This window comes from Peromyscus leucopus, chromosome 10 (genome assembly GCF_004664715.2).
Source record: "Peromyscus leucopus breed LL Stock chromosome 10, UCI_PerLeu_2.1, whole genome shotgun sequence".
In the NCBI taxonomy this organism is placed as follows: domain Eukaryota; kingdom Metazoa; phylum Chordata; class Mammalia; order Rodentia; family Cricetidae; genus Peromyscus; species Peromyscus leucopus.
Genome location: NC_051071.1, coordinates 56,830,403 through 56,842,190, shown reverse-complemented (window position 1 = coordinate 56,842,190; position 11,788 = coordinate 56,830,403). Strand labels below are relative to the sequence as shown.

Below are 11,788 nucleotides of genomic sequence, written 5' to 3'. Positions count from 1 at the left end.
TGGGAAAAGTGATGTGATAGTCTGGATTATTTCATTCACTTGATTGCTTACTGAGAGGTAAGGTCTTCGATACATTGTCATGGTAATTTCTGTCCCATGACTCTAATGGTCATAGTATGCTTTGAGAAATCACTACATAACTGATTGGGCCCTCTGAATAGGTGAGACAGTTGATTGGCTTGATCTGTTTGGGAGGCATCTAGGCAGTGGTACCAGGTCCTGTGCTCATTGCATGAGTTGACTGTTTGAAACCTGGGGCTTATGCAGGGACGCTTGGCTCAGTCTGGGAGGAGGGGACTGGACCTGCCTGGACTGAGTCTACCAGGTCAATCTCAGGCTTGCCCTGGAGAAGGTGGGAATGGGGCGTGGCTGGGGGGAAGGGGAGAGGAGCAGGAGCAGGGAGAACAAGGGAATCCATGGCTGATATGTAGAACTAAATGGTATTGTAAAATAAAATAAAAGAGAAAAAAAAACTAAAAGGGACATAACTATGTAAAAAAATTAAGATAAAACCTAGAGGGGACAGTAGATAAATATAGAGAAATCAGGCAAAAAAGGAGCTAGACATGAGAACAAAATAAAAGCTGTGTAGAGAGAGAACTATCACAGAATAATAAAGTGTATGAACTAAGGAAAAAATAATTTTAATTAAGTCAAAACTGATGAAGTCTCATAAGCAAATGAGAACTTTTACGAAAAAAATAGAGAAGCTATCCTAAAAGTTGCAATTTCTTAGGTAAATTGTGTGTTTAGTGTTTTGTATAAGGTAGTACTTGTGAGGAATAAAAAAAAAAGAGATTGACTAAGGAACTATGTAAGCAATGTGTGCACTGAACAGCCTAGGTCTACAGTAAAATGCAACAATAGTGAATAGACTCACCTGGTAAGATTAATCAGCATTCTAAGCTGAAGCCAGGACCTACTGTGAGTAATATTAGATAAATAAACCCAAATGCATTTCGGAGATATTTCCATCTCAGTGTTAGAGTGCAATTGCCCCATACTACAGGGTTATCATAAAGATTCCACACGCAGATAATGTAACTAGCAGTGACTATAGAGATACTATATTCCAGTGCCAAGCAAAATAATAAGGATAGAAATGTCTCCAAACTCATGGTGTTGAAGACATCAGCAAATGACCCCAGCACGGAAGACCCACAGGGACACAGTAGAGACACACAATTAACAGCTGCTATAGAGAAATACATTAGAGGGAAGCCAGAACTCAGGGTTGCCACAGGCTGGAGCTACCTGGTGTATTGAAGGTAGAGCTGCTCAGAGCCTTAGTAAACCCACTGCCAGCTAGAAAACATGCAGGTACCTAGTATGTCCAGAAAGTAGCAGTAGAGGTCAGAAGGAGAAAACATCAAGCAAAAGATTAATTTCAGCTTTATGATTTCTAGACCACTGAGGTCATATTCTCCTTACTTTCATATGTCTTTCCTTTGGAATGTGAATGTCTAGCCCTTGCCTGCACAAACATCTTATTTTGGAAGCAAATAACTTGTTTGATTTCACAAGTTCACAGCTACAGGGGTATTTAACTTTGGATGAATTATAGTTTGAGTATCTTGAATATTTGTTTTGGACAAGGCTAGGAAGAAACTTGACTTTAGACCTATTAGCTAAGATATTGGAGCTATTGAAATGGGAACAATTTTGTTTCATATATGAAAAGGACATGGGTTTGGGAAGCAGGGATAACATTCTTGATGGGAGCCATGTAACTTCTTTGGGGAACAAGGCCTGAGAGTAGCAGGAATGGATCTCCTTGTGGCAAGGCCCTGGAGACCCTGACCCATTTGGCAAAGATCTATGGACAGTTCGCTGCCTGATTCTGGGCATGACCCCAGGGAACACATGTGCTACCTGTTCTCCTTGCTCTCACCATGCTAGTCAACTGCTGCCCTGAAGGAGTCACAGGAGGTCATGAAGTTTAATAGTACATATTTACATAACTGTTCTGGAAAGAATGATTACAACCCCAAGAGTCTCTGAGAAGTGCTAATAAATGGATGATACCAGGAGTTAATGGGAACAGTCTAGAAACAGGGAATGAAGCAGAATCAGGGAAACCCACAATGCCCTCACTTCTAATAGCTGTGCCAATACTATAGAAGTTGAGAGGAGGGGACATGAGAATAAGGGGTAAGCAGTGCCACCTATTAAGAGTAAGCTTTTAAGTTATGTTGCTTACAGGATGATAGGGAAAAACCTTGTATATGCCCATAGGAGAGAGAGTAGTACAGAATGATGAATGAGTTGATTCAGCTTTGGCTGGTGAGTTGATTGTGAGAACTTAGACCTTACCAGAAGTAAATGTTAACCACCAGAGGCATGACACTGTAACTGCCTATGCTGCCAACTGGGCACACTATCCTACCTGTAGGTGTGCATAGTTAGCAGACTTCCTTTGTGGCTTGCAACACTGTTTATGCTTCTAACATTAGAGCTATGAGGCAAGTAGGCAATGGTTACAGGTGGGAAAGTTGAGGGATGGAAGGGGAATAAGGTAAAGGAGCAAACTGTCAATTATTGTAACCATTATTAGAAACTTAAGGGAACAAATTAGATTGTAAAACTGTTCATGCAAACCATTGAAACTGTATAAAAATAAACACCCCAGGCTATCCAGGGCCACTTGTTTGAAACAGGTGGTCACAGTTTCTCCCTTGCACCAACTTCACATATCCATCCCAGGCCATAAGACCTGTTTGGAGCAAGGCTCCTTGCACATTCTGTGGGCTGGATATCCCTTTTTATTCAAAATTCCCAGGTTGAAACCCATATTAGTGACGTGTCTCATTGCCATGGACAAATGCCTGTCAAGAAGCATGGTAGCGCAAGGCTTGGGGCTTGTCACATGTCATCTGCAGCCAAAAATCAGAGTAGCCAAGAAGCGGACTTGGCTATCATCTTCAAGGCAAACACAGTGATACCACTGCCTTTGGTAAGTCTCTGCCTTCTCAGGGTTCACAACCTTCTCAAACAGCATCACAAGCTGGAAAGCAACTGTTCAACAGGGATAGCCTTGGGTTATGACTCATATTCAAACAACAAAAGCCAACTCTCAATGCGATGCCACTTGGATATGGAGCCTCTCAAGGTGATCAGAGACTCCATGAACAGAATTTTTCTGCTTATAAGAGAGGACCCTAAGAATTATCATGTCCCTTTTAGCATTTGAGGACCCAACAACCGCGTATCTCAGTAGGTATCAGATGTGTTGAAGTCTTGATCTTGGACCTAACACTTCAAGAACTATGAGCATTCAGCTTTTGTTGTGTATAAGCAACTCCATTGTGGGTAGTTCACTAAAGCCAAAAAGATGAACAGCATGTGAAGGAAGATCTATGTTCCCTTTTAACCTCTAACATTAACATCCTAACCACAAAATGAAACACCAGAGAAGCCAATCACACAGGTTTACTCTTTTAGGGGATATGGCCACTGATAGTTTTCCAGGGTCTGTGAATGACTCCACACATGCATATGTAGAAAGTATTAACAGGAAGTAGTGAATTATCAAAAACAAAAAAACAAAAAACAAAAAGAAAGAAAAGAAAAAAGCTATTAAGTTGCAAGGGGTTGTGTTGGTGACGATATATGGAGATTTGGAAGGTTGGTTATATATACACATGAAGTGAATTAACTCTGTTAGTACATAAGAGAAGGAAAAATCATCAAATGGCATTTAACCAAAAAGACAGAAAATGAAAAACAAATATCAAAAGATCATTATATTTGCTCAAGTGTTTGCCATTATTTTTTTTCCAAGACAGGGTTTCTCTGTGTAGTTTTGGTGCCTGTCCTGGATCTCACTCTGTAGACCAGGCTGGCCTTGAACTCACAGAGATCTGCCTGGCTCTGCCTCCCAAGTGCTGGGATTAAAGACGTGTGCTACCACCACCCAGTAATGTTTGCCATTATTGAAAGTTACTTCACATCTTCAATTTTGGACTTCTAGTTATTTAATAATCTGGGCTAGAATGCATCATAAAAGTAAGTATATATATCCAGGATATATATATATATCCTGGAGCTGAAAAGATGGTTCATCAGATCAGATTAAAAGCATGTATCACTCTGGTAGATTTCCCAGTTAATTCCCAATTCACAGAGAGTGGCCCATAACAACCTGTAATTCAAGATTCAGGGGATCCAGTGCCTCTGATTCCTGTAGGTAATTGACCACACATACATGTACCCATACACAAACATACACTCACACCTATATACATAATTAAAAAATAAATATCTTAAACTTTTTCAAGAGCATATATCTTCCTGAATCTTTAAATGAGTGATACTATTTATAATTAATATAATAAAATGTCAGTAAGAGATGTAAGCAAACTATATTAATATATGTATATGTTTAAAATGTATATGTATGTGGTGATATTGTGTTCCCCAAAATATTGTGTACTCTAATAAATTTATCTGGGGTCAGAGAACAGACAGCCACTAGATACAAAGGCTAGAAAATGGTGGCACTCACACCTTTAATCCTAGCATTCCAGAGATAGAAATCCCTCTGGATCTCTGTGAGTTCAAGGCCACATTGGAAATAGCAAGCATGGTGATACATGCCTTTAATCCCAGAAAGCCAGCCTTTAATCCCAGGGAGTGGTGGTAGAAAGCAAAAAGATATATAAGGCGTGAGGACCAGAAACTAGAAGCTTTTGGCTGGTTAAGATTTTGGCTGGTTAAGCATTCAGGCTTTTGAGCAGCAGTTCAGCTGAGAGCCATTGGGATGAGGACACAGAAGCTTCTAGTCTGAGGAAACAGGACCAGCTGAGGATCTGGCCAGGTGAGGTTAGCTGTGGCTTGTTCTGTCTCTCTGATCTACCAGCTTTGACCCCAATAACTGGCCTCAGGTTTGATTTTATTAATAAGAACTTTTAAGATTCCTGCTACATATGTATGTTTAAATATATTTTAATTTACATATAAATTAATGCATATGTACACAATACACTGTATTTTTGCTAAAGTTCACAAATAAATGTGTATATTTACTCGATAGATAACTAGTATGCCCTATTTCTTTTATTGCAAATGTAAATACATGCTGCATTCTTAATTTAGTCTTTATAAAATGATCTCTAGGAGCTAGTAATGGGACAAAATCATAATCAGCATCTCCATAGCTATGTATGTTTTTTATAACATGATTACATATACACATATAAGATCTCCTGTGTAGTAGACACAAAATATCCTAGGTGTGTTTTAGGATTTTCAATCTTTCCTCTCTATTCACTTTTAGGCAGCATTTCTCAGTGATTTCTTGCACATGCATTCTCCTCTGTCTAACCTACTCCTGACCTATGCCTAATTTGCTGAAATTGAGAAAAAGGAGCAAAGAGTACAGGATTTCAAGATGTTCTACAAAATTTCAGATCCACCCAGAACCTAGGGCTGTGATTTTATTTGGGTTAAGAGACTTTACAGCCATATAATTAGTTAAGGTAAAATGAGATAATACTGGATTAAGATGGACCAAAAACCCACTGACTAAATGACAATATAAGAATACTAAAAAGCTCACTACGCTAGACCATAAAAGAAGAAAAATACCCCCAAGAAAGTATATAACTATAAAGAACAAAAATATACAATAAACTGAAAATCTTATTTGTTCAAGCATTTGTCTTTACTGATATTCACTGAACATCTTCAATGCCAGACTTCTATTTAACCATCTAGGCTAGAGAGCTGTATGAAGCTATACATTTTCTTTACCCAGAGGAACATGCTACCTAAAGATGAAGGCAGAAATATGAGAGATGAAATTTAAATCAAGAAGCATGAAATACTGTTGGGAGCCACCAAACACTTGAAAAAAAAATCCAGGAGGAGAATTTTCCTTATACTATCAGAGGGAAAATATAACGTTGCCAATGTTGTGACTTCTGACTTACTGCCTACTGGACAAAGTAAATAAACTTCTCTCTTTTAAGGGTACCAGATTAAGAAGTAATTTGTTATGACAGTCAAAGAAACTAATATATCAATTTACAGAACTGTGATTAAAAGATCACTTAAATGGATGAAGGGTATTATTCTGTCTAAATTCAGGTTAAATGTGCCTACCTTGATATATAAGGTTTTTTTTTGAACTTTCTAAAAAGAGCTCATGGGAGGCTTTGAAGATATTTTAGTAGCCTTAAAACTTGTAGGTAGGTGTCTTTCTGGGATCCAGTTAGAAGCAAGAGGACCGAATGGCTATTATCAGGAGAGCAGGGGCGGTCTGGAAATTAAGGCCCCCTGCTTTGTCCGGTAATAACCTACCCAGTCCCTGCCATCTCTTGAATCAGAGGAGGTAAAAATGTGTGATTTCACCCGAGAATCTCATTATTTGGACCAAAAGCAGGCGTTAATCCAAGGTCAGTGCCGCAACAGAGAAAATAGATTGTTCCCAGTGGGAGTCTTCAAGTATCGTGCATCACGTGATAGCCAAAGGTCCACGGCACCACTCCCTTGAATGCTGTTTACCAGCAACAGCAGATTAGGTTATAAGAGCTAGTGGCAGGTGCACTCTTGGGAAGCAGAGGGAGAAAGGCGCTTGTATTGACCTGTTGGAACAAGATGTGCTGGGTGTTCTCTGTACCTGGATGAGGGTGATTAGAAATTTACAAAGGACAGTAGCAGAGGGGCAACAAACTCATGTCTGCAGAACCGGGATATAATTTGACTCCTTTTTGACAAAAATAACCAATCTGTCTTGCTTCCTGAAATTCTTCAGTTTGATGAGTCACAGATCCACAAGGCAACATGTTAATAAGAAATTAAATTTATCCCATAGTAGGGAAAAAATCTGAAGAAGATAGTGGTTTTCAAATTGCATGACTTATGAAAACTTCTAGGACTATAGTATAATCTCTCCACTCCTTCTTCATCCTCCCTTTATTTTTATTTAGGTCAACAATCAAAGAGAGATTGGTTCAACCATTCTACAGTTTCATGTAAACATTATTTTTTTACTCTCTCTCTCTCTCTCCCTCATTTTGTTGATATCCTCTTTCTGGGCTTGGCAGAGTTTGTTCTGAACACCAGGACATTCAGACTTCACACTATAATACAATGTGTTCACAGTTCTTTTCACTGAATATAAAGACTCCTCTTGATATTCCTCTTCCTCTACTTAATGTTTGGACCTATCCTTGTTCTCTTGTGGTACATGAAAGTTTCTTCCCTCCAAATGCTATGTTGTTGACAGCATTAGGAAGTAGGGAGTTGGAGAATGGAAGTTGACGTAGGGAGTTGAAAGTCATAAAAGCACAGTCTCCATGAAGAGTATCAATGCTTGGATGAATAAGAGCCCCTAGAAAACTGTCTTAGGATCCTTGGCCATATAATGCCAAAAGAAGAAGCCATCAAGTTTGAACCTGGAAACAGGCTCTCATTAAACAAGGATGGTACTAGCCCTCCCATAGGTGTGAATCATTCATTTTTGTTTTTTGTAATCTTTCTGTGGTAATTTTTTTTTTTGTTTTGTTTTGTTTTTCGAGACAGGGATTTTCTGTGTAGTTTTGGTGCCTGTCCTAGATTTTGCTCTGTAGACCAGGCTGGCTCTGCCTCCCGAGTGCTGGGGTTAAAGGCGCACACCAGCACCACCTAGCCTGTGGTAGCAGCCTGAATGCACTGAGACATCTTCATTAAATGCTTTTAATAATTAAATTTTTATGTGATGACTAAGAAAGAAAAAAGAATCCTGAGTTGTAGTAAAATAACTGAGACATGGAAACTAATTAAAGAAGTGTGAAGTGGCCACCACTATGGTAACTTGAAAAACAATTAATAAATGAATATTTTATTAGAATCCAAAATGTAAGGTAAGCAAGAAGACGGATCAGGTTAGTGCTTACTGCCATCAACTTTAACAACCTGATTTTATCCTTGTGACCCACAAGGTAGAATGAGAGAACTGACTTCTGAGAGTTGACTGTGACATTCATACTCCTCTGTACATGAAGATAAATAAATATTTATTAATGTAATAAAAATTTTACAGGGAGAAGTCAAGTATAAAATATATTCCTTTGAATTCATACTAATATAAATATATATGGTTTATAAGTAAATGGGCAAAAATTAGTTCCAATAATTTGTGTAGGTACTGTGCTCTCAAAGAGGTATAGCATAATTTTCTACTCCTAAAATGAACTGTACACTGTGACTTCCTTCCACAAAACAGTATGAAAAGGTGGCTAGATGCTCACATCAGAACGGAAAAAAAAAAACTGATAAAAATGGACACTTAAGCCATGTGATCAGGGTTAACATCAACAATGAGAAGTTGTGTTGATAATAGGTATACTTGAGAGAGTACGATGAAAATGGAATTTGATCTCTGTGGTTTCCCTTCAAACACGCATAATCGCAGTTCAAGCATGAGGTAAAGATTTACAAAATTCACAGGGAAGCACATCTTATGAAAAAGCTTACCAATATGATAAACTGTCAAGATTATAGAAAACAAGAAATAATTGGAAAGAATTTCACAGCCTAAAATAGCTACAAGAAACATCACAACTAACGCATTGTGGTATCTAGGATGGAGCCTGGGAATGAGTGAAGTGGTATTAGTAGAAAACTAACAAATCTCAAAATGGACTTTACTTAATGCATGTGTGTTGCTGGAGGGCTTCTCTCCAGGTTCCACCAAGCCCCACAGTCCCACAATCCATGTATAAAATAATTACTCAGACACTTATATTGCTTATAAACTGTATGGCCATGGCAGGCTTCTTGCTAACTGTTCTTATATCTTAAATTAACCCATTTCTATAAATCTATACCTTGCCACGTGGCTGGTGGCTTACTGGCGTCTTTACATGCTGCTTGTCCTGGCGGTGGCTGCAGTGTCCCTCCCCCTTCTTCCTGTTTCCCCCATTCTCCTCTCTCCTTGTCCTGCCTATACTTCCTGCCTGGTCACTGGCCATCAGTGTTTTATTTATATAGAGTGATATCCACAGCACTTCCCCTTTTCTTCTTTTTTTTTTTTAAAGGAAGGTTTTTAACTTTAAAATGGTAAAATTACATATAACAAAACTATTATCGAGCATGAATTACAGTTACAATATTAAAGAAGATGTCCTGTCTATCTTATATTTGTGAATTTAAGGTTTTATATCTAACTTATCTTTTATCATAACTGAGGAAATTACAACTATCTAGTCTTTAACCACATCAAAGACCTAAGAAGGAACATAATGGTACCTGAGAAATGGTAGATGGATGCAAGCAACTTTCGGGAATCTTGTAAGAGTAGACCAAGACAGCTGGCAGCCTGGATAGTCACCTAATGTTTCTCAGCATTATTGATGCATTCAAATTGGCTACAGGCCTAGAGTATATGACAGACCATTTTCATAAGCAGGAATTCTGAAAGACCATCTTACCCTGTCTTGGCAGAGTACAGTGGTCGCTTTCCTTGTGTCCTGCTTGTCCAGAAAGGACAGCATTGTATTCGTACTGTCAGCCGTCAAGGCAAGGGCAGTTCTTTGCCCAGTAGTCCATTTTGTGCCAAGAAGACAAACTTCTAAATGGAAATGTCTTAGAAGCCCAACATTCTCTCCGGATCAAATTGGTGCAGCCAGGAGCAATTGTGTCTCACGTCAACAGAATTCTAAGTTATTTAAATGCCATATTCTCTAGGTCTATGAAGTGTTTGAAGATTACCTATCTATCTGAAATATATCTATATATACCTAGAAGACTTAACTACAAATATGATTATCATAGATGACTAATTATTAATCTATTTTTTAATTATCCATTACAATTTTAAATGTTACATAAACATAATACCTCAAACAAGAATAGAAATATATATATATATATATATATATATATATATATATATATATATATACAGTATAACAAAATTAACTTCAAGTTTGTATCAATAAAATAAAATTTATACCATTGTGGTGGATAGCTGAACTGATGTAGCAGATCAGAACTGTCTCCCAGGTTGTCCATTCTGTACCATGGATGGACTCTGGACTGAGCTGAGACTAGAGCAGGACTGCAAGGACACTTGCATCAGGATAACCATCAGAAAAGCCACAGGTCTACTTTGAGCCCACACAATTGTCTCTGGTTCCAGAGAAGGCCCTCCAAGTTGCCACCACTGCTGCTGCTGCTGCTAGAGTTGTTGCTGCCTCCACAACTCAGAGTGCCACTCCTGGACTTTAAGAGGTTCTAGATGGTGCTCTAGTACAGGTTGGTCTAAAGGATACATGGTGTCGTAATTATCCAACATAAGCTCTGTTGGGTCCTCAGTCTGACCTGGCATTCGGCCTAGAGGGAATGTACCCCATCACACATCTTCAGAGCTTGCTTGCCATGATGAACCTTGCAAAGCTTCACTTTTCTGAGAAATGATCCAAGTATTCCAAAAAATGTAGGATTCCTTCATGAGGGAGAAAGCCCAACTCAATTCTATTTTCACTGTCATCTTCATCATCGTCATCTTCATCATCAACTTCATCCTCATCCACTTCCTCTTCTTCCTCTTCTAAGTCATCATTTTCCTCTACATCTTCCTCCATGTGAGCCTTGCAAGACCTTTTGGTCCTCTTCGTTCTCCTCCTCCTCCTCCTCCTCCTCCTCCTCCTCCTCCTCCTCCTCATTTTCCTTTTCCTCCCCTTGCTTAGCATCCTTAGAGCTGGTTTGTTCCTTCTGTTGAATATTTTCTCCAGACTCATCGTTGGCACCTGATGGTTTTAGGTCCTGATGTAAGATATCCAATGTGTATGGACTTTTCCCAGTGGAAGAGGGACCTATGCTTGTCGTTACCATGCCGTTCTCCCCATCTGAGTATAAATGGAACAGACACACAGCAGCTTCTCCTGCTCCCCATCTGGCAAGACCTGTCCCATGGCTTTGAAGACTAGCTGAAGGAGTTGGGGCCTGGCCCAGCAAGGTGAACCCAAGCAGAACTCAACCACCTGGGGCCAATCAAGGGAAGCAGAACAACTGAACAGCCTCCAGCTCTTTCTTGCCTCCGACTGGCTTGCAGAAAACCTCCAAGCATTCCATCCAATCTTGGTGTTGGCCCCATCACTTCAACTTTCCATCCAAGGTAGACTCTCAGAGAACATCCTTTCCAGCAGGGCCTGTGTGAAGGTCTGGGAGAGCAGGACCTTGAGCAGGGGCTGCCAGGACTTAGAAAATGGCTTTGGCACCAAGATGTCACTCAAGTCGATATTTTCTTCATACACTATCTGCAAAGCTGACAACTGCTCCAAAGTGGGAATGAGAAAGCTGTACTCCAGAAAAGCATCCAGTATAGAATGCCTGTTCTCCCTTGAGTTTTTCAGGATAAACATGGGGAAAGTTTATTCCACACCTTAACAGTCTGAGGTAAATGCCTATATTTCTCCAGCACCTTAAACTACTGCTCTTCATATGAAACCAGCAATTCTCATGCTTTTTCATACAACTCCTTACGTCTTGGAGTTGCTTCTAGATGAGAAGCTGACTCTATTGCTTGCATCATCCTTGATAGTCAATTCATCATCTTTGCCATTATCCTGAGGCTCTGGTTTCTCTTCCATTATGTCATCAACAACAATTTCACCACCCTCTTCTTGATGTTCTTCTGTCTCGATCTGGTCCTCTTCTAACTCCCAGGTTGTCCTCCAATTGATGGCTCCAGTATGTCTTCTGGAGCCAATTCAGGACAAAGTAGCAACCTTCGCGGTAGTCATTTATATGGGGCATTTTCTTGTGGGTTACTTGTGGCAAAGTTCAACAACCCAGTCTGGAA

General features: G+C 39.5%; 1 pseudogene; it reads right to left on the bottom strand.

Annotated features, from left to right (window-relative positions):
• Positions 1 to 10,071: 10,071 nt before the first annotated feature.
• Positions 10,072 to 11,457, bottom strand: LOC114710406 (annotated as a pseudogene).
• Positions 11,458 to 11,788: the final 331 nt, after the last annotated feature.